Source organism: Pelobates fuscus, chromosome 5, assembly GCF_036172605.1.
Source record: "Pelobates fuscus isolate aPelFus1 chromosome 5, aPelFus1.pri, whole genome shotgun sequence".
Lineage (NCBI taxonomy): Eukaryota > Metazoa > Chordata > Amphibia > Anura > Pelobatidae > Pelobates > Pelobates fuscus.
The window spans coordinates 7,582,375-7,609,996 of NC_086321.1; the positions used below are offsets into that span (position 1 = coordinate 7,582,375).

Genomic DNA, 27,622 nt, shown 5'->3' on the forward strand with positions numbered 1-27,622 from the left:
TATCATCAACAGCTCGTGGTCAGCCTTTAACATGATGATAAACACAGGACTGTCATTTCTTTATAAACATGAACTTGGCATTCACACAATGTGTTCACATTAAATTAACTGGATTATAAAATGTGGTACATGTGGGGTTCGTCATTAGACCAAAGACAAAACTGAAATCAATTGAAGTGTTGGAGTATTTTTCGAGCGATTTTAGCTTAAATGTTGCCGTTCGGAGGATAAGCCCCTATGTATAAAGTCTTGCCATGTTTGTAACATTGGCTGCCAATAACTTGTTCTCATGGTTTCTATAACAAAAACACAGTCTGAATTACTTGCAATAAATGATTGTATATTTAGTATTTGCATAGAATGCCAGGTTGTGCCAGCATGAAAATACATATAGATTTTTTTATTATATATTAAAAACTAATATAATAGAATTATTTTCAAAGCACAGGTAACAGGAAACGTTTTGCTGTATTTTTAACATGCCACCGAAATAACAACCAGGAGATCTTTGCAGTACCTTTAAGATATATTTTATCCTCAGTAAACAAGGCATATGGTCCCAGCTTACCGTACAGCAAGGACTGAAATGAATCCACTGTCTCCACGCTGCCTCCTGCTCGCCTCGACAGCCGTAACTGGAGAGTTGGGATCTTTGAGAAGACCAAGTGATGACATGGCTCTTTCAAATGTCACACTTTCCTTACTTTTGCTTTTAAATGTCAGCAGTAAACCTGCCCCATACATCAGGCTAAATGAAAACCAGAGAGGTGGGGGCGATGGCACCTTAAACAATGGTAAGTCTTTATCTAAACCTACACCGGCACGATGGGCCAATTTATACACAGCTTTGGGATTTCTCCTGATACGGCTTTATTTATTTCGCTATAATTCCTTTGTAAAGCAAAATAATAAAACAATAGTTATAAGTTTCATTCGTTTCCAGGAGCTTCCTGGCTTTATTCTGCTTAAGGGTCACTCACAGCACACAGAATTTGGTTCGAAATATTTGGTGTGGAAAAATTCTCAACTACAGTCACGGGCCGTTGTTTTAGTCGGAATTTCGAAATTCATTTTTCAATTCACGAAGATTGACAGATTTTCTGATTCAGGACAGATTACTATTTAGCTAATAAACTATCCATCAGCAAGCTATACTCATTTAATAATAAGCTGCTCAGAAAACAGAAAACAAACAAAAAACAAACAAGTGTGAAAGAATTTAACTTCCACCAAACAGACTATTTCAACCTTAATTTCTCAAGTTGGTTGTTAGCTATTTAAACCGTCCTGTTCATAGATGATCTAAGAAATGGACGGAACCGTGACACAGATTATCCCACTCCAGATCTGCTATGTAACTGGCACACAGGGAAACTCTCCTAATAGCAATACTCTATCTAATTTATAAACGAACCATTCCATCTTCCGTAAAATTCAACTATTCTCAAATGGCTTTAAACACTCCAGGAACTCATTAAACCCATTTCTTTTTAGGGGTGAATTCACAGTGAGAATGCACAATCCAGCCCCACTGGAGGAGATTAACATACAGCGCATCTCAAAGCCATGCAGGTGTCTCTAGAAACGTATAATTATATATTATCCACTCGCTATTCTGTTTCTTCAATAGAAATACATTTGATGACAGTGTACGGTAAAACACATGGATATTTAAAAATATTTTATCTGATGAGCTCTCCCCAAGCTGACAGGTGACCAGGTGGGGGCGCCATCCATGGTCGGTGGGCTGGGAGCGTCTGTTCCAATAAAAGACCCTCGTTTTGATATGAACTGATATGGGAAGCTAGTTAGGATCAATTTATTGATTCCATATAAAAGGAGTCACTCACCGCAGGTTGTAGGTAGCGAGTATCAGTGACTGTGCAATGGATACAATGACAGGTATCTTCCCAAAGTGCATGTAAGTGAATCCTCCGTCAGGGATCATTTTGCTTTTAACCTTGACTTCCATTAAAAAGCCAAGGTTAAAGAACATGAGATCATTTTATTCCACCATCTTGTAGTTTATTATTGGGAGGATACCATGTAACCCTATGCACTTACCTCCCAAGTGTCCTGTGTGGAAGGAACAGTCCCTATATTGTGAGCAAATCCTTCCATCCCTCTTTTTTTGCTAATGTCTCTCATTTCTAGATTAGACTTTGTAAATAAAAGGCTTTAATCTTGTTCTAAATTACAGTTTCAGATATAATTGCTCTGTATGACAGCAACCAGCAATTTTCTGAATCTCCTCACTTCCTACTGAACAGGTCAAGAGAGTATCATTCTAAGTTAACATTTCTGGCGTGTATGCGAGTTAAAATTGCAAAAACATAATTCCTCAAAGAATGTATTATTTGTAGGAGGTGAACTATCAGAAAGATTAATTAGAATTAATTATAACTGTACCCTTTATCGAAATGATGATGTCATGATAGCCTTCACCCACCATGCCACAAACTGGTAAGAATCTTGATCCTTCAGGAGAAACATTTTACTGGGGTGAACTGGGTGAACCCACAAATCATACACTTTTGGAACTCTCTGTTCCATCAAAAAACGAGAACGTAAGCAGAGATTGTATAGAGAGTAACAAGTCTACAGAATAGCCGTAGTGGATTCTCACCAGCAAACCCTGAGGTTCCCGATGTGATCTGGCCATTTCCAACTATTCACACTATTCCAACTATTCACACAATGCAATAAGGATCAACAACAAGTTAACAAAAAGTTTTGTCAAATTTTGTCATAATATTCAGGAATTCATGTTCACAAAACTCTCCCTTAACTGATTGACAAGTGGGATCCGTCTGCTCAAGATCCAGGGAAAGGTTTGATCACTTTGAAGAGTAAAAAAATCGGCATAAATTATTTACCAAAGACACATGAATAAACCTTTTCCACTCCCAGGAAATATCGGCATCATTAAAGTGAGATGTAAATAACTGTACAATGATAACGAGGCAGTCACAGAGGAGAGGACAATGCATGGACCAAAGAGACAGACGAGCTGTAGGAAACACAAAGACATTAGGGGAGCCATCCTGAAATCTTTCAGTAAAGTACAAACAGGAGACGGGCTGCTTGCGGTAGACAATTACAGAGCCGCTCACGATACAGCCACATTACGAACAGACGAACAAAGACTGGGACAAGCAATATACTTTTAGTTCACACACGGGAGGATGAAAGCAAGGTTTGGAGTTTTCATGGAATACGGATAGGTTTCGAGCCGAAAGAAGGTAAAAGTAGAAAGGATCTAACACACTAGAGAATCTGGCATTTCTACAGAAAGTGCGGTCATTTGCAGTCCAACCCTTCAAGGCTGCTCATTACAGGACTTTATATTGGGATATCAGAGGGAACGTCATGTAACCTTCTTCCGAAATGCTTTTCACTTTACAGATCATTAAGGCTTTAGTGTTTTAATATATTGAGTGTTATTGTCACTTCCATGTAGCAGCCCCTCCTGCACACGACCCATTACTGGTCTTTTATCCTGAAGACAGGCACACAATGTTGCCCCACTTGCCAAGATCAACGATATATTATTTCCCAGTAATGATAGCTAGGTACGAGACATCTGAGGAGTAGCCAAATATTAACTTGTCATTCATTTCTCACTTGTAGTGAATGTGCATGGTCATATTTTAAGAATAGATAAAGCAATTCAAGCTGCTAACTCAAAGCGGAGTCTACTGACATTAAAGATTTTAGACATATTTTGTATTTTATTTTTTTAATTTCAACATTTGCGCCTATCTCAAACATGTGTGGGGGATTGTGGGGGATTGTTGGGGCTTCTGGGAATTGAGAAAGCAGTACTGGTACCAAGTCAGCTGTGATTCCTGGTTCTGATGGAACTAGAAATGTTATGGGATTAGTGCCATGCGGTGGAGGACACAGACTAAAACATTTGGCTGGTTACTCTATATGAGCCCTATATTATTTAGGATTTCTGCGTGGTTTGTTCTCAGGAGGAAACAGTAAACTCTGGGCCTCAAGGTGTAATTTGCAGACACCCTTTTCCTATATTAAGGAATAAGATTAGGGGCTGGATGGAGCTACATAAGATTTTAAATCAAGATATTCTTTTTTCACCCATAGGCCAGATTAGTTTATGAGATAATCATCATTAGATTTTTTAATTTATGCACATAATTGTAATTTTGGCCCTATGAGCTTTCCATCTGGTCCGCATCAGTTTCCATGGTAACATTGTGCGCATTCCGGTTCGATGTAATGATTTACTGACGTGGTTCCGTATCAGGCGTTACGTGGTTTCGTAATGAGTCATTACGTGGCGTTGCCGCCATTCTTTGTATCCCTCTTTCTTCTGACCTTGAGGCTTCCATTTGCGTCTTCGGATGCTTTTGTAACTTGCGTCGTTACGTTTTTCAGATGCAGCAGCGCATGGTCTACGGGTGTATATGACGTCACTGTGCATTCTAGCGCCGTTCAGCCGATGGTCACAATGCAACCATTTGGCAAAGTGTTCTTTGCTAACCAGAATGAATTAGTGTTAATCATGTTTCATGTACACACTGTGGTGTTAGCTTGATTAAGACCACATTTGAGGTCAAAATTGAACTGAATTTTCAACACATCTGCCATTTTATCAGCATTGACTTCGTGGATCATCTTTAATTTCTTACTTATGTATTGGGGTCTGCCAGCCTCAGGTCAGATTTGCACCTTGGATCACTATTTAACAAGAGTGCGAACTCCCTCTAACCTTAACATAACATTATTAACAAAAATATTTTACCTTCTATTCTGTGCATGTTAATCCATCTTCTCCACTGCCCACAGGTTTTTTAAACACTGTTTAGTCGATATCCCCCTAATAAAACAAAGCATGCATTTTCTCATTGTGGTATATCTAAAAACAGCTTGTAAAAGCTGCAGATCTTTTGTTTGCAGCCTTTGCAGGCCGTCCTCTTGTACCTCTGCCCAGCCTATCTATGGCTGTCCAATCACAGACTTCCCAATGCAGCTCAATGAGAAGTCTTTGCCGAGGCAGGTGCTCTGGGCAATTGCTGCCTCTTGTGGTTAGCTCCACTGAGCTAACCAAAGCAGGAAGTAACAGGACCGGGTGTCTGATTGACAGCCAGGGAGGTGTAACAAGTAAATTTATAAAAAAAGAGTACATTTCTATTAAAACAGGCACTTTATTTTAACTGGAAAAAAAAAACAGTACACACTCTTCACACAGAAAATTTCAGCAGGCTAAACTACTTTAGGGGTCTGGAGTGTTACTATAATATCAGTAAGCAGCCAATCAGGATGACAAGTTCGGGTAGATTCTGGTAACTGTAATTGCAGTAATAAAATGTACCGTAATCTAGAGGAATTATATACAGAGATCAATTATGGGGCAAAAGCCTAAAGATGGAGCAATCAGCGTGAACATTCCACTGGTTACCATTGCGACTGCTACATCTTTAGAACGTCCGGTATTGCCCAATCAGCATGAACATACCACTGGTTACCATTGAGACTGCTACATCTTTAGAACGTCCGGTATTGCCCAATCAGCATGAACATACCACTGGTTACCATTGAGACTGCTACATCTTTAGAATGTCCGGTATTGCACAATCAGCATGAACATACCACTGGTTACCATTGAGACTGCTACATCTTAAGAATGTCTGGTATTGTCCAATCAGCATGAACATTCCACTGGTTACCACTGCGACTGCTACATCTATAGAACGTACGGTATTGCCCAATCAGCATGAACATTCCACTGGTTACCACTGCGACATCTTTAGAACGTACGGTATTGCCCAATCAGCATGAACATACCACTGGTTACCACTGCGACTGCTACATCTTTAGAACGTACGGTATTGCCCAATCAGCATGAACATACCACTGGTTACCATTGTGACTGCTACATCTTTAGAATGTCCGGTATTGCCCAATCAGCATGAACATACCACTGGTTACCATTGCGACTGCTACATCTTTAGAACAAACGGTATTGTCCAATCAGCATGAACATACCACTGGTTACCATTGTGACTGCTACATCTTTAGAACGTCCGGTATTGTCCAATCAGGATTAATATACCACTGGTTACCATTGCGACTGCTACATCTTTAGAACAAACGGTATTGCCCAATCAGCATGAACATTCCACTGGTTACCATTGCGACTGCTACATCTTTAGAATGTCCGGTATAGTCCAATCAGCATGAACATACCACTGGTTACCATTGCGACTGCTACATCTTTAGAACGTCCGGTATTGCCCAATCAGCATGAACATTCCACTGGTTACCATTGAGACTGCTACATCTTTAGAATGTCCGGTATTGCCCAATCAGCATGCACATACCACTGGTTACCATTGAGACTGCTACATCTTTAGAATGTCCGGTATTGCCCAATCAGCATGCACATTCCAATGGTTACCATTGAGACTGCTACATCTTTAGAATGTCCGGTATTGTCCAATCAGCATGAACATACCACTGGTTACCATTGCGACTGCTACATCTTTAGAACATACGGTATTGTCCAATCAGGATTACTATACCACAGGTTACCATTGAGACTGCTACATCTTTAGAATGTCCGGTATTGTCCAATCAGCATGAACATACCACTGGTTACCATTGCGACTGCTACATCTTTAGAATGTCCGGTATTGTCCAATCAGCATGAACATACCACTGGTTACCATTGCGACTGCTACATCTCTAGAATGTCCGGTATTGTCCAATCAGCATGAACATACCACTGGTTACCATTGCGACTGCTACATCTTTAGAACGTCCGGTATTGTCCAATCAGCATGAACATACCACTGGTTACCATTGCGACTGCTACATCTCTAGAATGTCCGGTATTGTCCAATCAGCATGAACATACCACTGGTTACCATTGCGACTGCTACATCTTTAGAACGTCCGGTATTGTCCAATCAGCATGAACATACCACTGGTTACCATTGCGACTGCTACATCTTTAGAACGTCCGGTATTGTCCAATCAGCATGAACATACCACTGGTTACCATTGCGACTGCTACATCTTTAGAACGTCCGGTATTGTCCAATCAGCGTGAACATTCCACTGGTTACCACTGCGACTGCTACATCTTTAGAACGTCCGGTATTGTCCAATCAGCATGAACATTCCACTGGTTACCACTGCGACTGCTACATCTTTAGAACGTACGGTATTGTCCAATTAGGATTAATATACCACTGGTTACCATTGTGACTGCTACATCTTTAGAATGTCCGGTATTGCCCAATCAGCATGAACATACCACTGGTTACCATTGCGACTGCTACATCTTTAGAACAAACGGTATTGTCCAATCAGCATGAACATACCACTGGTTACCATTGTGACTGCTACATCTTTAGAACGTCCGGTATTGTCCAATCAGGATTAATATACCACTGGTTACCATTGCAACTGCTACATCTTTAGAACAAACGGTATTGCCCAATCAGCATGAACATTCCACTGGTTACCATTGCGACTGCTACATCTTTAGAATGTCCGGTATAGTCCAATCAGCATGAACATACCACTGGTTACCATTGCGACTGCTACATCTTTAGAACGTCCGGTATTGCCCAATCAGCATGAACATTCCACTGGTTACCATTGAGACTGCTACATCTTTAGAATGTCCGGTATTGCCCAATCAGCATGCACATACCACTGGTTACCATTGAGACTGCTACATCTTTAGAATGTCCGGTATTGCCCAATCAGCATGCACATTCCAATGGTTACCATTGAGACTGCTACATCTTTAGAATGTCCGGTATTGTCCAATCAGCATGAACATACCACTGGTTACCATTGCGACTGCTACATCTTTAGAACATACGGTATTGTCCAATCAGGATTACTATACCACAGGTTACCATTGAGACTGCTACATCTTTAGAATGTCCGGTATTGTCCAATCAGCATGAACATACCACTGGTTACCATTGCGACTGCTACATCTTTAGAATGTCCGGTATTGTCCAATCAGCATGAACATACCACTGGTTACCATTGCGACTGCTACATCTCTAGAATGTCCGGTATTGTCCAATCAGCATGAACATACCACTGGTTACCATTGCGACTGCTACATCTTTTGAACGTCCGGTATTGTCCAATCAGCATGAACATACCACTGGTTACCATTGCGACTGCTACATCTTTAGAACGTCCGGTATTGTCCAATCAGCATGAACATACCACTGGTTACCATTGCGACTGCTACATCTTTAGAACGTCCGGTATTGTCCAATCAGCGTGAACATTCCACTGGTTACCACTGCGACTGCTACATCTTTAGAACGTCCGGTATTGTCCAATCAGCATGAACATTCCACTGGTTACCACTGCGACTGCTACATCTTTAGAACGTACGGTATTGTCCAATTAGGATTAATATACCACTGGTTACCATTGTGACTGCTACATCTTTAGAATGTCCGGTATTGCCCAATCAGCATGAACATACCACTGGTTACCATTGCGACTGCTACATCTTTAGAACAAACGGTATTGTCCAATCAGCATGAACATACCACTGGTTACCATTGTGACTGCTACATCTTTAGAATGTCCGGTATAGTCCAATCAGCATGAACATACCACTGGTTACCATTGCGACTGCTACATCTTTAGAACGTCCGGTATTGCCCAATCAGCATGAACATTCCACTGGTTACCATTGAGACTGCTACATCTTTAGAATGTCCGGTATTGCCCAATCAGCATGCACATACCACTGGTTACCATTGAGACTGCTACATCTTTAGAATGTCCGGTATTGCCCAATCAGCATGCACATTCCAATGGTTACCATTGAGACTGCTACATCTTTAGAATGTCCGGTATTGTCCAATCAGCATGAACATACCACTGGTTACCATTGCGACTGCTACATCTTTAGAACATACGGTATTGTCCAATCAGGATTACTATACCACAGGTTACCATTGAGACTGCTACATCTTTAGAATGTCCGGTATTGTCCAATCAGCATGAACATACCACTGGTTACCATTGCGACTGCTACATCTTTAGAATGTCCGGTATTGTCCAATCAGCATGAACATACCACTGGTTACCATTGCGACTGCTACATCTTTAGAATGTCCGGTATTACCCAATCAGCATGAACATACCACTGGTTACCATTGCGACTGCTACATCTTTAGAACGTCCGGTATTGTCCAATCAGCATGAACATACCACTGGTTACCATTGCGACTGCTACATCTTTAGAACGTCCGGTATTGTCCAATCAGCATGAACATACCACTGGTTACCATTGCGACTGCTACATCTTTAGAACGTCCGGTATTGTCCAATCAGCGTGAACATTCCACTGGTTACCACTGCGACTGCTACATCTTTAGAACGTCCGGTATTGTCCAATCAGCATGAACATTCCACTGGTTACCATTGCGACTGCTACATCTTTAGAACGTCCGGTATTGTCCAATCAGCATGAACATACCACTGGTTACCATTGCGACTGCTACATCTTTAGAACGTCCGGTATTGTCCAATCAGCATGAACATACCACTGGTTACCATTGCGACTGCTACATCTTTAGAACGTCCGGTATTGTCCAATCAGCGTGAACATTCCACTGGTTACCACTGCGACTGCTACATCTTTAGAACGTCCGGTATTGTCCAATCAGCATGAACATTCCACTGGTTACCATTGCGACTGCTACATCTTTAGAACGTACGGTATTGTCCAATTAGGATTAATATACCACTGGTTACCATTGTGACTGCTACATCTTTAGAATGCCCGGTATTGCCCAATCAGCGTGAACATTCCACTGGTTACCACTGCGACTGCTACATCTTTAGAACGTACAGAATTGCCCAATCAGTTTAATGTGCTTATACAATAAAAACTGTTACTATTCTAGAGACATAAAAAGTGCCTAATATGGAAACTTTGCTGCTTTTTATAAAGGTACTGCACTGTTGTTAGTGCAGTACCTCCAGGAGGCAATCTAGAGGGATTCTGGGAGAGAAACGCAAGCTTGGGGTAATTTAGGAGAGGATTAGTCACCAGCCCATGTTCTGTGCGAGCGTTTGCTAAGACAAGGGTCTGCCAGAGCTGATAATCAAATTATCCTAAAGTGACAGAAGAGCTCAATTAAACTATAAACTGAATATCAAAGGCCACAGTGGGGCAGGCTCGGTTTATCTGTGTTCATTTACTTTAAATAAAGCTGTCAGTAGGGAAAACACAATCTGCAGGCAAAGGCAAAACAGGTAGAAACAAAATGGGATAACCCTTTCATATACTGCGTGAGTGGGGAGATAGAAAGTAAAGAGTTATTAGATAGGATTCTAATAAAAATGACGTTTTGTGATACGGAGGAGCGGGAGTAACACTAGTCAGTATGATTCACTAGCAAATCATAGAAAATATCAAAATAAGTCAATTATAGACGTGGATACAAACATAAATACTGATAGTAAAACGTATTAAAAGGCCGTATTATATTCCCAGCCTGCTAGTTATATTCTGGATTGTATAGCACAGGGGTGCACACATTACGGCTGCAAGAGCATCATGTGACATGTAGTCTACAACATCTGCAGTGCCGAAGGTTGCCTACCCCAGGTATAGCATGTGCCGAACATGGAATTGGGCATAAAAACAAAGCTCTATTTACAGTGAATTATTCATAGAAGATGGGCCCAGGAATTGAAGATTGCCCCCAGGGCTAGTTAGAGAATTAAGGTCTGAGCTTTTCAGCCTAATTTGGGGCAAATCAAGTTCATTTGAGCTCAAATTGCATTTATTGTAATAGAAATAGATAACGAATTAGTTTTTTTTCTAACACAACCATTACAGGGTTAACCATATAAAGCCATGGCACCCGCACACCGCTTCCCTCACTGCCGGAGTGTGCAGCAGTTAAACTGCTAATAGAGAGTTGTAGGCAATCGTTCCAGCACAAAATTCAGACGTGGGATTTAATTGCAGCCTTTCCCCTAGGCTGAGTCTCCTTAACAATTCTTAATAGTGTGTTTCTGTCTTGTAAATGTACCAGGTTACTGAACGGCTTCAAAGAACAAGGGATTTTTATTGAAAGGACAGGAATCTGCCTTCTCCTCAAGCAATTTCCCTGTACCAAGCGACTGCGCGGCGAGGTGGAAAGCCACATTCATTGTCCACCAAGATAAAATGGCTTCTCTGCAGAGCGCGTCTAAAGAGTTAATTTATTTACAACTCCTTGGTCTCCCATGCATGAGAAACAGAGGAGGCATTAGGAGGTCTTACTGGATCCTTGTCTTCCATATTTCCCATTCCCAGTTTAAGTAAACTGTGGGACAAGCCACCAGGCTGCGTCCTTCTACCTCTTCATGACGGGAGCATCACTGACCACATTTAACAAGGGAAGTTTATTACGTCATGGCATCTAACATCCCATCAACAGTCATGTTCAATGTCTCCTGGGTGTCCCTGGCTGGCTGGACATTTCTGCTGTGTGCAAGGTAGACTCGACTAGATATTTCCCTGAGAACATCTTACTCCTAGGAGAGTGCGGGAGCTTTGCACAGTAGTTCTCTGCAAGTCTGATTTTCTTACTGTATGTAATACTGCCTGTTGTAAATGAGGCTCTGTTGCTGCATAGCTCCTGGCCCGTAAAATCCAGTAAAAAATAGCCCACCGTGGCTGATTAATGGTCCTCAAAGGGAGAGGTGTGACTCATGTGACCCTGAAAAGTACAGGTCAATGATCACGCTGTAGCAAAACGGGAAAAAAGTATTTCCAAATAAATAAAATTCACCCAAAGCAAACAGAGCTGAATGGCCCAGATGGCGAGGCTTTGCTGTGCTCAGGAAACAATTAGGAAGCTTTTAGATTTGAGGGGTTTTCCGAAAACCTGAGGGTTTTTTTTCCATGAGTTTTAGGAAGTCAAACTTCCAGTGAGAATAGTCAGATGAATGATAAAACCCCCAAATGAAAGTCCGGGATCCAAACTTTGTGCGGCTAATCTCACTCGTCTTACTGCTGACACGTTCGATGTATAATCTTTATCTGCTTACATGAACAGTGCACAAAGCAGCATTCAGAAATGTCAATAAAGGCTGTGGATTGTTCATTAAACATTTACGTAAATAACTGTCCAGGCACCTCTCGTCTCCCTTAGTTCCCAGTTTCAGATTCCTTCTCGAATCGGGAGTGAGTTTCAGAGAGAAGTACTGCATCTCAGCGCTACGTTGAATCAAATGCAATCCACTAAAACAAACTTCGAAATGATCTGTGTCACAGGACATACTAAGGGCTGCTTTATGAGACCTTTCTACAAACATAGTTAGGAATCTATCGGGAAAGATGGAAGAAGGCGCCTGGATTTAAAACTTTATCCAAAACTAGGTGCCCTGTACAGAAACAAATCCTGCCTAAGCCCTTCAGTAAAGGAAAAGATTGTACAGCAAATGCTGATGCCAATCATTGATTATGGGGATGTAGTATACGCATCTGCATCGCAATCCCACATTAATAAACTCAACACATTGTATAACTCGTTCTGCCGATTTGTGCTACAATGTAATTACAGGACCCACCATTGTGACATGCTAAAAGAACTAAACTGGCTGTCGCTGGAATCCAGACGCACCCTTCATCTTTCCAGCCTTGTGTTTAAGAGCTTTTCTGGAAGGCTCCCACCCTCCCTGAGCAGAATGCTCTCCTCGGCTGTTCCCACTTCCTATAACCTCCGATCCGGTACCAACACTTTACTTAGTCTACCTCAATACAAAAATAAAGCAGCCCGATCCTCCTTCTCCTACAGAGCACCGCAATTGTGGAACGACCTCCCGCACAAATTAAAATCTTCCCTAAGCTTAAAGTCCTTTAAGAGATCCCTCTGTACATACCTCAAAACAGAATGCAGCTGTCATGGCTGATTATATATTTCCTACCTGTTCTATGTTACATTTTGTATATATTGTATATTAATATTGTATTTGTATTTTATTGTACTCTAACTGTAACAATGCAATGATTTGTGGACCCAGGACATACTTGAAAACAAGAGAAATCTTAATGTATCTTTCCTGGTAAAATATTTTATAAATAAATAAATGTAAGCATCAGTTTTGATTCTTTAACATATCACAATGATGGTCTGTAATCATACTAAGAGGTCAAAACAGCACAATAATTTAAACAAAGTGTTGAGTTTACGGAGATGGATTTGTGGCACAGATGCATTGAGTAGATCCCCGTAGCATATGATTGGCATTAGCGTGGGTGATATTAGCCCAGCACCGCAAGGTTTCCCAGGAATAAATCAGCCCGTTACTGCATTAGCATTCTGTATGTGATGGATGGAAATCTCGGACATTTCTAGCGTAACTGCACACATTCCGCCAGAATTATCTGCACATTCTCTTTTCTTGATCTTTGACCCTCTTCTAAGAGCAAAATGCTTAATACATCACATCGAGAGAGAGAGAGAGAGAGAGAGAGAGAGAGAGAGAGAGAGAGAGAGAGAGAGAGAGAGAGAGAGAGAGAGAGAGAGAGAGAGAGAGAGAGGCTAAATGATCGCATTAAATATTAACACCATATCAGAAGAGCTAAACCAGAATTACTTAGCAAAGTGACCTCTTTCCAGAAGAAGCTCTGGCTTCTAAGTGCATCCAGGTGGATTTAACTGGGGTTATCAGGAGAATAAGAGGCCTCCATACACCTTTTGCCAGCAGACACATAGCAGAGCAATGATTTGTAGGCACACGGGGAGGTTTAATATAGACAGACTTAAAAAAATATTCTGTCTAATTGGCCTTCTTAGAAAAGAGCACGGGTGACCAGCATGAAGCTCTCCAGATGTTGTGGAATTACAACACACATAACTGCTATCTAGACAATGATGGATGACCATCAACGGTATCATCTGACAACTGAAGTCCAACCAGGGCTCCAGATGATGACTAGACTGGCTGTATCTATTCACTGTTAGTGAAGCCAACGAGTATGTTAATCCAACAGATATTGGGAATATAGTGATTGCTACCATCGGACGTCGAGTTGATAAACAGTGGAGAATGTCACCTTTCTAATTCACCCACTACAGCTGAGGTTACGTGGTCAGTGCCTACAAAATACTCAAACAAATCGTGCTTTATATGTTGTCTGCTCATGAAACTAACCAGTTTGTGGGTTTACCAAAATCGCAGGGAGATTCCAAAACGTGACAAAGCAAAGTCATGGTGGTGTTATCATGGCCCTTGTCAAAAAACAGTGCTTCTAGTACTGCCGGCTTCATAATGTGGGAACACAAGGGGGCCTTGTTTATCATAGTTAGGTATATAAATATATATAATACCAAAAAATATTTATGATGATGGCACTCAACAGGGGAATCAGAGCCAGTATCAAGGTCACCCTACAATCCAACCTCTAATAATTCAAAATCAATACATAGGATACCGCAGTCAAATTGATACAGCAAATTGCTATATTGAAATATTATCCCAAAGACGGAAAATCAGACCCTGTATACATAATCCATTCAAGTAATCTGTGCGCTATATTCCACTTTAATTGTACGCACAATGAAAATACTGTATACAGTTAAAAAAAGCATAAGAAAAAAGTAAAAAACAAATTCAAAATTTCAAAAAGAGGAAATAAAAGAGAAAAAAAACAGTTTCAGTCTCACCACCCTGGTGGGCAAATCAGTCCCGATCAGAGGAATAGATACACGTAGAATGGATGTTGCAGAATCAATGGAATGTCCTCTTTTTAAATCGCCGGAGTCCGGCACCAGTCGCAGGCTCCCTCGGATGTACACCTGGATTAGTAGGCTGAGGATAGGCGAACTGTGCGCTCGGGACCACGTTGTCCCTTCTATGGCCCTAGGCCATGAGTTTTCTTATGCTTTAGTAGTACGCAAAATGAAAAAACTGTATACAGTTAAAGTGGAACATAGACATCCGTGTATAGTTATGGACTAACCCCCAAGACATTGTTTACTGATATTTTGTTCTCAATGGGGTGGATTTACTGCAGTAACTCTTTATGACCATGGAAATATATTAGTCTTCTGATAATCTATGTATCTCATGAGTTTGTTGTGCTGATGATTCTATACGCGCACAGATTGATTGTATTTTTCCCTTTTAAATTTATTATGTATACAGGGTCTGTTTTTTCTTGTTTGGGATAATTGGGGGTTCAAAACCTGTTACAAGTTATCAAAGTATTTAAAAGACTGAAAAGTGTTGTCTTCTTAGTATATTCAGACATTTCTTGCGCCATCGAAACTTTACAAAAATAAAATAAGGATATTCTGCCGTACTTTACCAAAACACAAAAGGATATTTCTCTTACTAAAAACATAAATCTTATTAAATAGAATGTTCGATACAATAAAACAACATTAAAGCCACAAATGAAAGGATTATTCAGTAATACTTTGCGTGATATCTGCCGGCAGGTGCACCGTAAGCACTTTTTGGGTTTCTATATTACGCTATGTGCACGCTGTTTTTTTTTTTAGCACGTCGTCTATTTTTGTAACTCTACCTTCCCCGGAATCAGCTGCTTGTGATTATTCTGTCTGTCACTGCCTCATACCTTACCTTTCCTCTCAATCTAATTTAGAAGTTAAGACTTCCAGAGATGAATTGACCAAGGTCATGTGCGAGAATGGCCCAGGGCACAAGCTCTCTGCTTCAAAGGAACTCAGCTGGAGACCCTGACCTTATCCTGCAGCCAGTGCTGCACCTTCTCAAACCATGGCACTGATTAGATACAGATGATCCCCTCCTGCCTCCCCCCCAAAGAATCCACAGCAGCTCCTCTCCAAAACTTGCACAGGGCTTGTTATCAGATCACTTTCTCTAATCCAGATACAACTTCAAATACAGCAGCCTTAATAAGTGAGATGCCCCAGGGGCCGATTCAAAGCTGTGCTGTTTTAAAATACTCTGGAGGTTTGTGAAATTCACTGCATTGGTATATTTATTTAATTCTAAGTTATACAGGGTCAGGGTCAGGGTCAGGGTCAGGAAAGGGAATACAGGCCCATTTTTTTAATTATCAGCCGCAACGTAAATGTCTTTAATTTTAATTTTTTTATAAAGTACCCTGGTTTTATTAATACTTTCCTATCTTCGATGCTGCGCATGGACATGGAGGCTGCACAGACTTACAGCCGGATAGGTGGCATTGTGTGGAGATTTCCGATATGTCACACATACAGTCTATAACTACTAAGTCAATGGAAATAAAAAGGGAACGTCTCCAGTTCCAAGCTCATCAGGCCTTAAAGGAACACTATTAATAATATAAATGTGTATTCTTGAAACTTTACTGTTAAAAACACATTTCAGGTGGCCAACCCCCTTTCCCCAATTAAAAGGAATTAAACGTACCTTTATTCTCACCGCGCCTGGCCTCACTCACCTCCAAAATTTACAGACCGTCCATTGCTTTGCCATAGAAAAGCATCGGGAGGCTATTACACATGCGCGACATCTCCTTACAGAGATGCATTGACTCAATGCATCTCTATGAGGTACGTTCAGTGAAAACGTGCAGCACTGACCCAGGAAGCACCTCTAGTGGCCATCTGAGTGACTGCCACTGGAGGTGTTCCTAGGCAGCAATGTAAACACTGCCTTTTCTCTGAAAATGCAGACAGCTTTTAGGGACATACTATACACATCAGAACAACTACATTATGCAGTAGTTGTTCTGGTGATTATAGTGTCCCTTTAAATCCAGCTCTGTTAAAATTACAATTAGTTATTCTGGGTGGGTTTAAAATATTAAAGGGACACTCCAGGCTCCCACACACGTTAGATGCACTGTGTAGGTTAGGTTACAGTTAGTTATACTGGGTGGGTTTATATTAATAAAGAGACACTCCAGGCTCCCACACACATTAGGTGCTCTGTGTAGGTTAGGTTACAGTTTTACTGGGTGGGTTTATATTATTAAAGGGACACTCCAGAGGATTAATTATGATATATTGTTTTAAGCAGGTGTCTGTGAGTCAATGCTGAAACTTTCCATTATTCCTGACATGAGTCGTATCGCAATAAACAGGATCTGAGTGGCACCAGCTGGGCTTAATGTGAGTTGCAGTCCATTGCCTGGGGACTGGGCATAGTCCAGCATTCCTGCTGTGAGCCCGGTTTGAATGACAGCTTTGTTTAGTTACCCAATTACCCAGCACACATCTCAGCTCCGTCCCTGTGTGTCTCACAATCGCCTGTTCATTACATTGCGCAGGACTCGCTGTGACCCGGGGCACGCTGGGTGCTTACACCGCTCAGTCTTCATTCGGCCACCTTCTGCAATTACAGCGTCTTAACCCCTTCATTGCCAATTGTCACAGCAATAATATTGAAAGCAATCTTTGCTCTGTCACACTCAGTAAATCTCCAGAGATGGAAAGAAAAGATTTTAAAAACAGAAAGCACAGGATTTTAAGAAAAATATGCAAAAAAAATGACATCTGTTTTATTATTTTATTTGGAAAGGTCTTTCCTGGGATGCATATATAACAATTCCCACTGGACTGATCACAGCGATATTGGTAGAAAGGATGTGAATTATTAGAAGGATATATATTTCTAGGTAAGGGTAAATGCTGCAGTGAGTGTGCTGCTCAGGTAGTGTGGGTTATAGGAGGTGTGGGGAGCTACAGTGAGTGTGCTGCTCAGGTAGTGTGAGTTATAGGAGGTGTGGGGAGCTGCAGTGAGCTTGCTGCTCAGGTAGCGTGTGTTATAGGAGGTGTGGGGAACTGCAGTGAGTGTGCTGCTCAGGTAGTGTGTGTTATAGGAGGTGTGGGGAGCTGCAGTGAGCATGCTGCTCAGGTAGTGTGTGTTATAGGAGGTGTGGGGAACTGCAGTGAGTGTGCTGCTCAGGTAGTGTGTGTTATAGGAGGTGTGGGGAGGTGCAGTGAGCATGCTGCTCAGGTAGTGTGTGTTATAGGAGGTGTGGGGAGCTGCAGTGAGCGTGCTGCTCAGGTAGTGTGAGTTATAGGAGGTTTGGGGAGCTGCAGTGAGCGTGCTGCTCAGGTAGTGTGTGTTATAGGAGGTGTGGGGAGGAGCGAGCATGCTGCTCAGGTAGTGTGGGTTATAGGAGGTGTGGGGAGCTGCAGTGAGTGTGCTGCTCAGGTAGTGTGGGTTATAGGAGGTGTGGAGAGCTGCAGTGAACGTGGTGCTCAGGTAGTGTGAGTTATAGGAGGTGTGGGGAGTTGCAGTGAGCGTGGTGCTCAGGTAGTGTGTGTTATAGGAGGTGTGGGGAGTTGCAGTGAGCGTGGTGCTCAGGTAGTGTGTGTTATAGGAGGTGTGGGGAGCTGCAGTGAGCGTGGTGCTCAGGTAGTGTGTGTTATAGGAGGTGTGGGGAGCTGCAGTGAGCGTGGTGCTCAGGTAGTGTGTGTTATAGGAGGAGTGGGGAGTTGCAGTGAGCGTGGTGCTCAGGTAGTGTGGGTTTGAACCCAACTAGACTGCTATCTGCTGCTCTCAGAAGCACTGGCAACTTAAAAGCAATGGGTAGCACTGTGTACCCCTATATCAACTTAAAACAAAACAAAAAATACTCTTAATTAGGCCAACTTCGAAGCATTTTGGCAAAGCCCCAGCCCCTCTGAGTTCCCTCTTCAGGACCAGACACACAGCCCTAATTATACTAAATGCTGTAATCCCAGTATAAGACGTGAACCTGCCCATATGGAAGCTCTATCCTAATCTGCTACTACACATCGTGCTAGGGTCTGGGTGCAACGCATGCAAGAATGCAAAAAAATGTGCAATTTGTTAAATCGCAAAATCTTAAAGTAGACTCCAATTTTCTAATTACATTTAAATCATTTCTACCATTTACCCCGAACAAAAAAAAAAGGTTTTGGTTAATCATTTCGGTTGGAGCGAGTTAAATGGAAAACAGGAGAATGTTTTGAATTTGAATAAATTGTAAACAGGTTGAGCTTACGGGAAGACATTTCACCCAAATCTAATATACTTAAAGGGAAACTACACCCACAGATCTACGTTGAAGAAATTTAGCTCAAAATGGGAAGTGTGTCCCCTGCTCAGATACGTTTCATTTGGCAGGGTTGCAAACTCCTGATTTTACAGCAATCAACTCAACAACGCTTCCCAATGAAAACATTCGCTTTAAATTACTCGACTGAGCCGTCTTGTCTTAACTGAGAACTAAATTGTATGATATATTTTGTAACAACTTTTTGAGGTTAGTTCACTTAAATCCAAAGTTGGCCACCAAAAACCAGGTGACATGCGAGTCTGCCCCAACTGAAAGGGACGCGGCAGACTGGAAAGGACCAATTTTTAAATGCATTGAACTATAATTTAAATATCTTTGAAAAACATACAAATAAAATATATAAAACTAAATAAAAAAAGATACAGTTGAATCTTCTAAACTTACTCCAAATGAGTAGAAATGCTGAGTATAACCCATAAATCTCTGCTGTTCACTCATGAAAAACACGAGTGAAACTGATGTGCAACGTAACAGAAGCAACAATATCTCCTCACAGATCCATAGGTATGCCCCTCCTCGTTCCCTCCGCTCTGCCCGTGACCTTCTCCTGTCTGTTCGCACCCGTATGTATGGCTTGCAGGACTTCTCGCGGGCGGCTCCCTTCCTATGGAACAGCCTGCCTACCGCCATCAGACTCTCCCCTAGTCTTCAATCCTTTAGGAAAGCTTATGGCCTCCCAGACTAACCTCTACCTCACATACCTGTCTCTTGTTCTCCTAAAGGGCAGTAGTCTACTCTCTCCTCCAGCTCTGCTTCACTCCTACCTTATTTGATTGCTATTTCCTGTCCTAATGTGTTTTATACCCCACCTCCTATAGACTGTAAGCTCTTGAGCAGGGTTCTCTTCAACCTATCTTTCCTGTAAGTTTTCTTGTAATTGTCCTATTTATAGTTACATCCCCCCTCTCATAATATTGTAAAGCGCTACGGAATCTGTTGGCGCTATATAAACGGCAACAATAAGAATAACAAAAATAATAAGTGTGACGGACCGTCTTGCACCCCAACCGGGTACCTCCGTCAATCGCTGCTTCCTAGTACTTGTGACTACCATCAGTTAGTTCTCCAATCCCCCAAACATGAACCTAAACTTCATGAAGGGTAGAACAATTCTGTTTAATGGAAGCCAAAGCTGGCCTTTTGAGCAAGTCTCCCAACAAGGTTGACGACCAGGTGGACCTTGTGCACAGGAACACAAAGTGTACAAGTCAATAGAAACAATGTAACAATGAATGACACTCCCACCTACAGTACACAATCCCTCTCCTCTGCCTGTGATATAATTAAGGCAGATAATACATTAACTTAATTACCCCCAGGCAGAAAAAACACACATTTATATAAAGTCCAATAAGTACCCCAAAACACAGTCACATCCCCTGGTAGCTATGATCTGGGTGAACAACATATCCAAAAATCACCCAGATCAGAGCAGGGGTTCAGATAATTCCTGGAAGTCTCTTTTGACCTACCGCACACATGGTTTCATACCATAACAGTTCCAGAGAATTAGGCTGTGCGGACGGTCTATTTAACAGTCAAAGTACCGTTCCAATTACCGAACGGAATGGTAAATGAGCATAGTCAGTGTGTGTCCCTTGTTAGTGGACTTCAACTCACCGAACACCGTTCGACTCCCGGTCGAATTATCGAAGTTTCCTGGAAGGTCTGATTTGAGTTCCATGAACACGATGACAAAACACAGCTGAACCCATTCGACTAAATAAGATGACCGCCACCACGTGTTCGAATGTCGAATGGCGGCCACTTCGACTACTTTGACTACATTCGAAGTGCCACTTCGACTACTTCGAAGAGCCATTTTTCACAGTCCCAATTAGGGTCTCTTAGCAAAAACAAATTAAAAGGGCCATAGTCACAGGGTAAAAGGCTGGCAAGTAGTCCCCTCCAAGAACCAGTGGTGAAGTTGCTTTCGTCACACTAATAATAATAATAATAATAATAAGTCCACAAAGCCTTTCAGAGGAGGCGGGAGTCATAGTGTGCTCCCTCTTGCATGCAAACACTATACAGGACATCAAGAAAATACTTGATGGGTTTACAGCATTTCTGAAAGTCACTGCACGTATTTTACATTTGCCAGTAGACAGACACGGGGGCCCTCCTTGCACCCAACTTTCGCAGAACTTCTGCAAGTTGTTATGGTGCTTGGAGAGTCCCTTTTAATGCACCAATCCACGGATATGGAAATGTGTGTCTGTGGTGTCTCCCAAGCCACGTTGTCACAAAGCTTTCAATAAGACAGCTGTATACATCGGGATTATTGATTTATATTGCTCAGATCGATCAGAAGCATCAATAAATCTCGGAATCTGGAGCATCTCTTTAAACCATTATAGTATTTATTTACCCACAGCTCTGGGTGATGGCAGTGGCAGAGAGTTTAGAGATGAATAGATACGGAGAGTAATTGGGAATTACTAATAGGCCCTCTCTCATACATATCAAACTAAATACGGACTCTGAAATCTTCTCCGAATCAGGCTCCAAGGAGGTGCACCTGTTAGTTATCGATATTAAAGAAAAGAGGGAAAGATCTTACAACATACAGAAGTATTTATTGTGTTTATATAATAATCTATAGGAAGATTTAAATTCCTTTTTATTTTACGATATCCAGGGAGGACAGTCAATGGCAGTCCTGACTAATTACTATGGGCAATCTAGCTAAGTACTCTGTATAAAAGCTTTTAAGGGGCTAGATCTCGGCTCTTTACCTTTTGTATTGGTCTGTATATTCTGAACTGTCTTTTCTCCAATCGTACAGCACTGCGGAATATGTTGGCACCGTCTAACTGCCATTAAATTAATACATTTGATTTCTCCAGCAATAAACACCAGTTGATTCTGGATTCTGTATTCTGCAGCCTCTTTTTGGATTGTACTGCATTAATTGTAAATTTTAATATTATTGGTCCCTGAGGAAGTCCCATACTTTATAGAAGGGACGAAACGCGTAGGACCTCTATTTTGCATTTATTTTCTATACTTTTATTGAATTAAAGCCGCTTTTTCATACCTTCACCCGGAGTCCTGCTTTTTGGTGGAAGTGTCCAGGGGAATCCCCCAGCCCCCCACACCATCAGGGGGGACACCATATATGCCTGAACTGTCCAAGATCCTGTGAGTGCATTTCATATTGCGCAATGTCAATATTGTAAAACTTTATTACACTATATTTTCTTTATATTTATCTTTATTTAGGCTACCAGCCGGTTCCCTCGTTGAAGTTGATTGCTAGCTGGGAGCGATCTGAGGGAGGCTGTATTTCACCCACCACTGATAAGTATCTTTGCATATAAGTGTGTGTATAAGGTGCATTTCTTTGTTCTATTAATTTGTTTTAATATCTATATATATATATATATTAAGATCATTTTAAATGTATGATTTTTATTCATTTTGAATATGATGTGTTTTGGAAATGTAAAATGTTGATGAAATAATTTTCGAAATGTATCCAAAAGTATAAAAATCATTTGGAAAGCGTATCTGAAAATATTAGATCGATGTCTATATCGGAGAATGTGTTGAAAGCTGGTTTTACAGCAAAGCGCTGTTTCAGGATAGTTCCTGTATTTATGACTACTCTGTCAATCCCTGGTGAAATTCCACCCAATACTGGTCGCTTCCCCTCGTTGGCTCTGGTGGGTCTTCCTAAGATATTTTATGTGAATGAGATGATCGATTGGACGTACCTGACATGCATTGCGTTCAACGAACAAGTAAACTCGTACAAAGAATTTATGAAAACGTTAGGACACTCGCCATTAATCTAAACCATGAATCTAGTGAATGTTAATGAAACCAGGTTGTCTGATTGTCACGATGTCCCACTTACCTTGTGGCAGCCATGGTGTCCATGGAATTATCTTGGTAAACCAGTAAATCCGATCAGTGAATCATTCAGAAAGTTTCATGTAATATGTACAAATTCATTCTTAACACCCTCATTACCAAGGCATTCGATTTGAACGACAAACCTGCCATCATCACGGTTTTAAGAAAATAGCAATATTTGTGTTTACAAATATATAGACAAAGTACAATCGGTACCATCCCGTGATTGGTCTAGTTTTATATTTATAATATGATCATTTAAACAGTATTATGAAAATGTATCGAAAGGCATCCACGTCTGTAATGTGAAATTTAGAGAAGTTACCGAATCTCTGAAGTGCTTCAGTGATTTATGTTAAGCCCCATGTAGAGCTTTTGTTAAATCTGTTTGTTGATGCCGACTACGCTCAATATTGAAATACATGTTAAGTGTTTTTACACAGAAGCTCGTTCATAATTCTAACTTGTTCTGATCACAGGTTTTACTATGGTGGAAATTAAATGGCTCTGTGAAATATCAGAATACTTCCAGGTAACGAAAACATTAATGGGTGTTTAAAGGGGAAATGTCAATTCTCGGTAAGTGAAACCACTGGAAAATACATTGAAAATCACCTTTAAAGGACCACTCTAGACCACTTCAGCTTAATGAAGTGGTCTGGGTGCCAGGTCCAGCTAGGGTTAACCCATTTTTCATAAACATAGCAGTTTCAGAGAAACTGCTATGTTTGTGAATGGGTTAAGCCTTCCCCTATTTCCTCTAGTGGCTGTCTCACTGACAGCCGCTAGAGGCGCTTGCGTGATTCTCACTGTGATTTTCACAGTGAGAGCACGCAAGTGTACATAGGAAAGCATTATGAATGCTTTCCTATGTGACCGGCTGAATACGCGCGCAGCTCGTGCCGCGCGTGCGCATTCAGCCGACGGGGAGGAGAGCTCTCCGCCCACCGCTGGAAAAAGTTTTAAACACTTTCCCCTTTCCAGAGCCGGGCGGGAGGGGGTCCCTGAGGGTGGGGGCACCCTCAGGGCACTCTAGTGCCAGAAAAACAAGTATGTTTTCCTGGCACTAGAGTGGTCCTTTAATTTACATTGCTCGTTTTATCGCCTACTTTCACACAGAATTTGTAACAGTGACGGAGAAGGAATTGAAATGGAAGATGGACGCGCCCATTCCGGGGATAAAAGTGAAATACAGCCATGCAGATTCGTACATTTAAATGTGTTTTCAGAACTCAAAAACATATTTTTTGTTAAATACTGGGTATGAGTAAATTAAAATCCTGGCAAATCCTTTAATCTGTCATTCTGTTTGGCTGAACAACCCGGAGCAGAAAAATAACAAATACAACTTAGAGGCATTGTTCTATGGGTTTAACTAAATAAACACTATCTATCTCTCCATCCATATCTATATACCCATATCTCTATAAGTCTATCTATCCATCCATATCTCTATAAGTCTTTCTCTCCATCCATATCTATGTATCCATATCTCTATAAGTCTGTCTATCCATATCTATATATCCATATCTCTATAAGTCTGTCTATCTAGCTACCTATCTATCTACCTATCATAATATTTATTTGCAGGTAAACATGTACAATGTTATGACTAATAAAGATAAAGTATAGCAAAAAACAAACAAAAAATGCATCATACAATCTAATGCTTGTTCTTTTTTGATTAAAGAAAACAATGGGTTCATGAGTTAATAAAAAATAAAATAAAAATAAAAATAGAAAAAATATAAATATAAAAATAAGATAAAATACAAAATAATAGGTAAGTTCCAATGAGTGTCAGGAGATAAGATAAGTATAGTCACTAGTTCCGCTGTGGGGGTAGGTTCTCTTGTAGTAGTTCCCACCGTCTCGGGATATGGAAAACACAAGGAGAAAGGACCAATCGTGCGGAGTGTATACACTTAATGTGACAGTATTAAAAAAATATATATGTTGCACTCACATTTGGGTGAGCTATAGCCAGCTCAGGGTTTGTAGGAATATAGCGGTATAATCCCCGCTTACAGGATATATTGGTGCTTGTCCTCCAAGGGGTTTGTCCAACTCTCAGGAGAAGAAGGAGATAAAAACAGCAGATAGTGCTCTCTGATGATATTTTAAGGTGGTGAATAAAATAAGATAAAATATACTCACAAGTAAAGTGCAGGTCACACTGCACTTTAGAAATAGCGTTAGTGGTATATATTTATATTGTGTTATTTATATAATAAATTATTTTTGGTTAGATATTTGTACCACTATCATTTTTTTGCACACTATTATTACTATTTTATTTTAATTTTTCCTGGCATTTTATACTACATATCCTGAAGTGGGGATTATACCACTAACGCTATTTCTAAAGTGCAGTGTGACCTGCACTTTACTTGTGAGTATATTTTATTCACCACCTTAAAATATCATCAGAGAGCACTATCTGCTGTTTTTATCTCCTTCTTCTCCTGAGAGTTGGACAAACCCCTTGGAGGACAAGCACCAATATATCCTGTAAGCGGGGATTATACTGCTATATTTTCTAATCTTTTATCAACAGCTTCCAAATATACACAAAGGATGTCGATCTTTATATGTTCCACCAAAATTCAGATATATCTTATAGATATTTCCAATGCTTTTAAATATTTCTAATGTTTTTATGCCGTTTTTGTTTCCAATATTTCTAATGTTTTTACCCAGTGTTCTTAATATTCGTTTTATCATTTGTATTTATGAATTCGAATGACTCTGTACATTGAAAGCATATGTTCAAAATTCAAATTTTATTTGTGTATTACAATCAACAGTTTAGTATACCATTCCCCAAATAATCATTGCAATTAACACTAATTAGAACTGTATTTAAACCACGATGTATTGAAGAATCTTCATCCCGTCTCTGAGGAAGTGGGGCTGACACCCACGAAACGCGTTAGACCACAAGGAACGGAGCAGGGTACGGACGCAGATCAAAAACCAGCCGCAGTGTTTTCTTCCATCCAACGAAGAGTGTTCCGAAATCTGGGGACCGGCCGGCCAGCAGCGTGCACCACCCAGAGTGAGGTCTGGGACGCACGCCAACCTCACGAACAGCCAGCAGAGAGTGTAACAAACTATCTACATCCATCCTGATCGGTCCCTAAGACAAAATCGGAATAACATATACAGATGTGCTGGTAACAATCTTGCAAACCGTCCCTGACTTATATTTTTATATATTTTTCATGCTTTATATATTTTAACACTTTGAATGCCTTGGCATAGTCAAATTTACTCTGTTTTCAGCAGATTTAAAAGGTATACACACCACACATACAAATATTGTGTTTTATCCTTGGTTCTTGAATTATATGCCCACATCAGTGAAATCTTAAAGCCTTTTAAGTGAACCAGCTCCTGGATCCACCACACTGGACTCACAGTGTTAATCCTATTACCCCACATTTTAGACAGATTTTTGGTGAAATTTCTGCCTATATCCAGTTTTGAGCATTTCATCTTAAGTCGGACTCCCTCATCCCTGTGTGTTGCACTAGGCATACCAGACTAACTTGAGTATACCGCTATATGCCTACAAACCCTGAGCTGGCTATAGCTCACCCAAATGTGAGTGCAACATATATATTTTTAATACTGTCACATTAAGTGTATACACTCCGCACGATTGGTCCTTTCTCCTTGTGTTTTCCATATCACGAGACGGTGGGAACTACTACAACAAGAGAACCTACCCCCACAGCGGAACTAGTGACTATACTTATCTTGTCTCCTGACACTCATTGGAACTTACCTATTATTTTGTATTTTATCTTATTTTTATATTTATATTTTTATTTTATTTTTTATTTGTATTTATTTTATTTTTGGCGCAACCTTTCTCTCTCTTTACTGTGTATCTTTTATATAGAGGGTTAGAGGATTACCCTCTAAAAGGTCGCTGCCTGTTCATTATATTATTAGCGCTAACCTTACCTTTTTTATCATGAGTTAATGGTGCACGCATCCTATAAGCCTTGAACCAGGTTAGACAAGGTCAGGTTACACCAAGCTGGGTCCATCCCAATGACGAGTCACCAGGACATGGTCAGAGACTGTACAGAAACCCCGGTGACAAATAAGGACCATTGGTACGAGGGAGAAAATGATGTTCCCCACTTATTATCTTGATTTTAGCCAAAAAGATATTTGATGTTTATAATAAAAGGTTAGGTGTAGTGATTAGACACAATATGAACAAACTGGGGAATTTGTCTCTATATGCGGATTGATTTCTTATACAATCATACAAATTGGGTGTCGGAGAAGAAGAGAGGGTGAGAAACAGTCAGAGAGAGGGTTATAGTGTCGTATATTAATTGGGAACCAAGTTCTCAAGGAGTTACCTTCCCCATTCCCCCTACAATCGCGCTATTCTTATTGAATCTCACCCAACAAGCTTCCCGCACAAAAGCATTCTTAGGATAACAAGAATCAACAGGCTCTGAAAACCAGCTCCATGTTTATCAGGATTGGTGGATAAATAGAGGGGGATTTGGAGGATATACATCACTGTCCATTATCAACCAACTTGAATAAAGTTGTTTGTCTGTTCACCAGGTCTTCACACAGCTTACCGTTTAGTACATCTCCGCCTTAGTAGATACCTCGTGATGTGCGTTTATATACATTCTTGGCTGAATCATACAATCAATGGTTTTCTGCAATAACTATTAT

At 40.8% G+C, this 27,622-nt stretch overlaps 1 protein-coding gene across 2 annotated transcripts in view; it reads right to left on the reverse strand.

Annotated features, from left to right (window-relative positions):
• The window catches only part of CNTFR (ciliary neurotrophic factor receptor), a 572,999-nt gene that overhangs the window by 501,277 nt on the left and 44,100 nt on the right, over nucleotides 1-27,622 (reverse strand). The window contains exon 1 of one of the 2 annotated variants that reach the window (XM_063453545.1): nucleotides 518-617. The exons of the other annotated variant lie outside the window; for it this stretch is intronic. The gene's annotated coding sequence lies outside the window, so the exon portion shown is untranslated. Of the gene's footprint in view, nucleotides 1-517; nucleotides 618-27,622 lie in introns of those variants that run through there. 2 annotated transcript variants of the gene reach the window in all.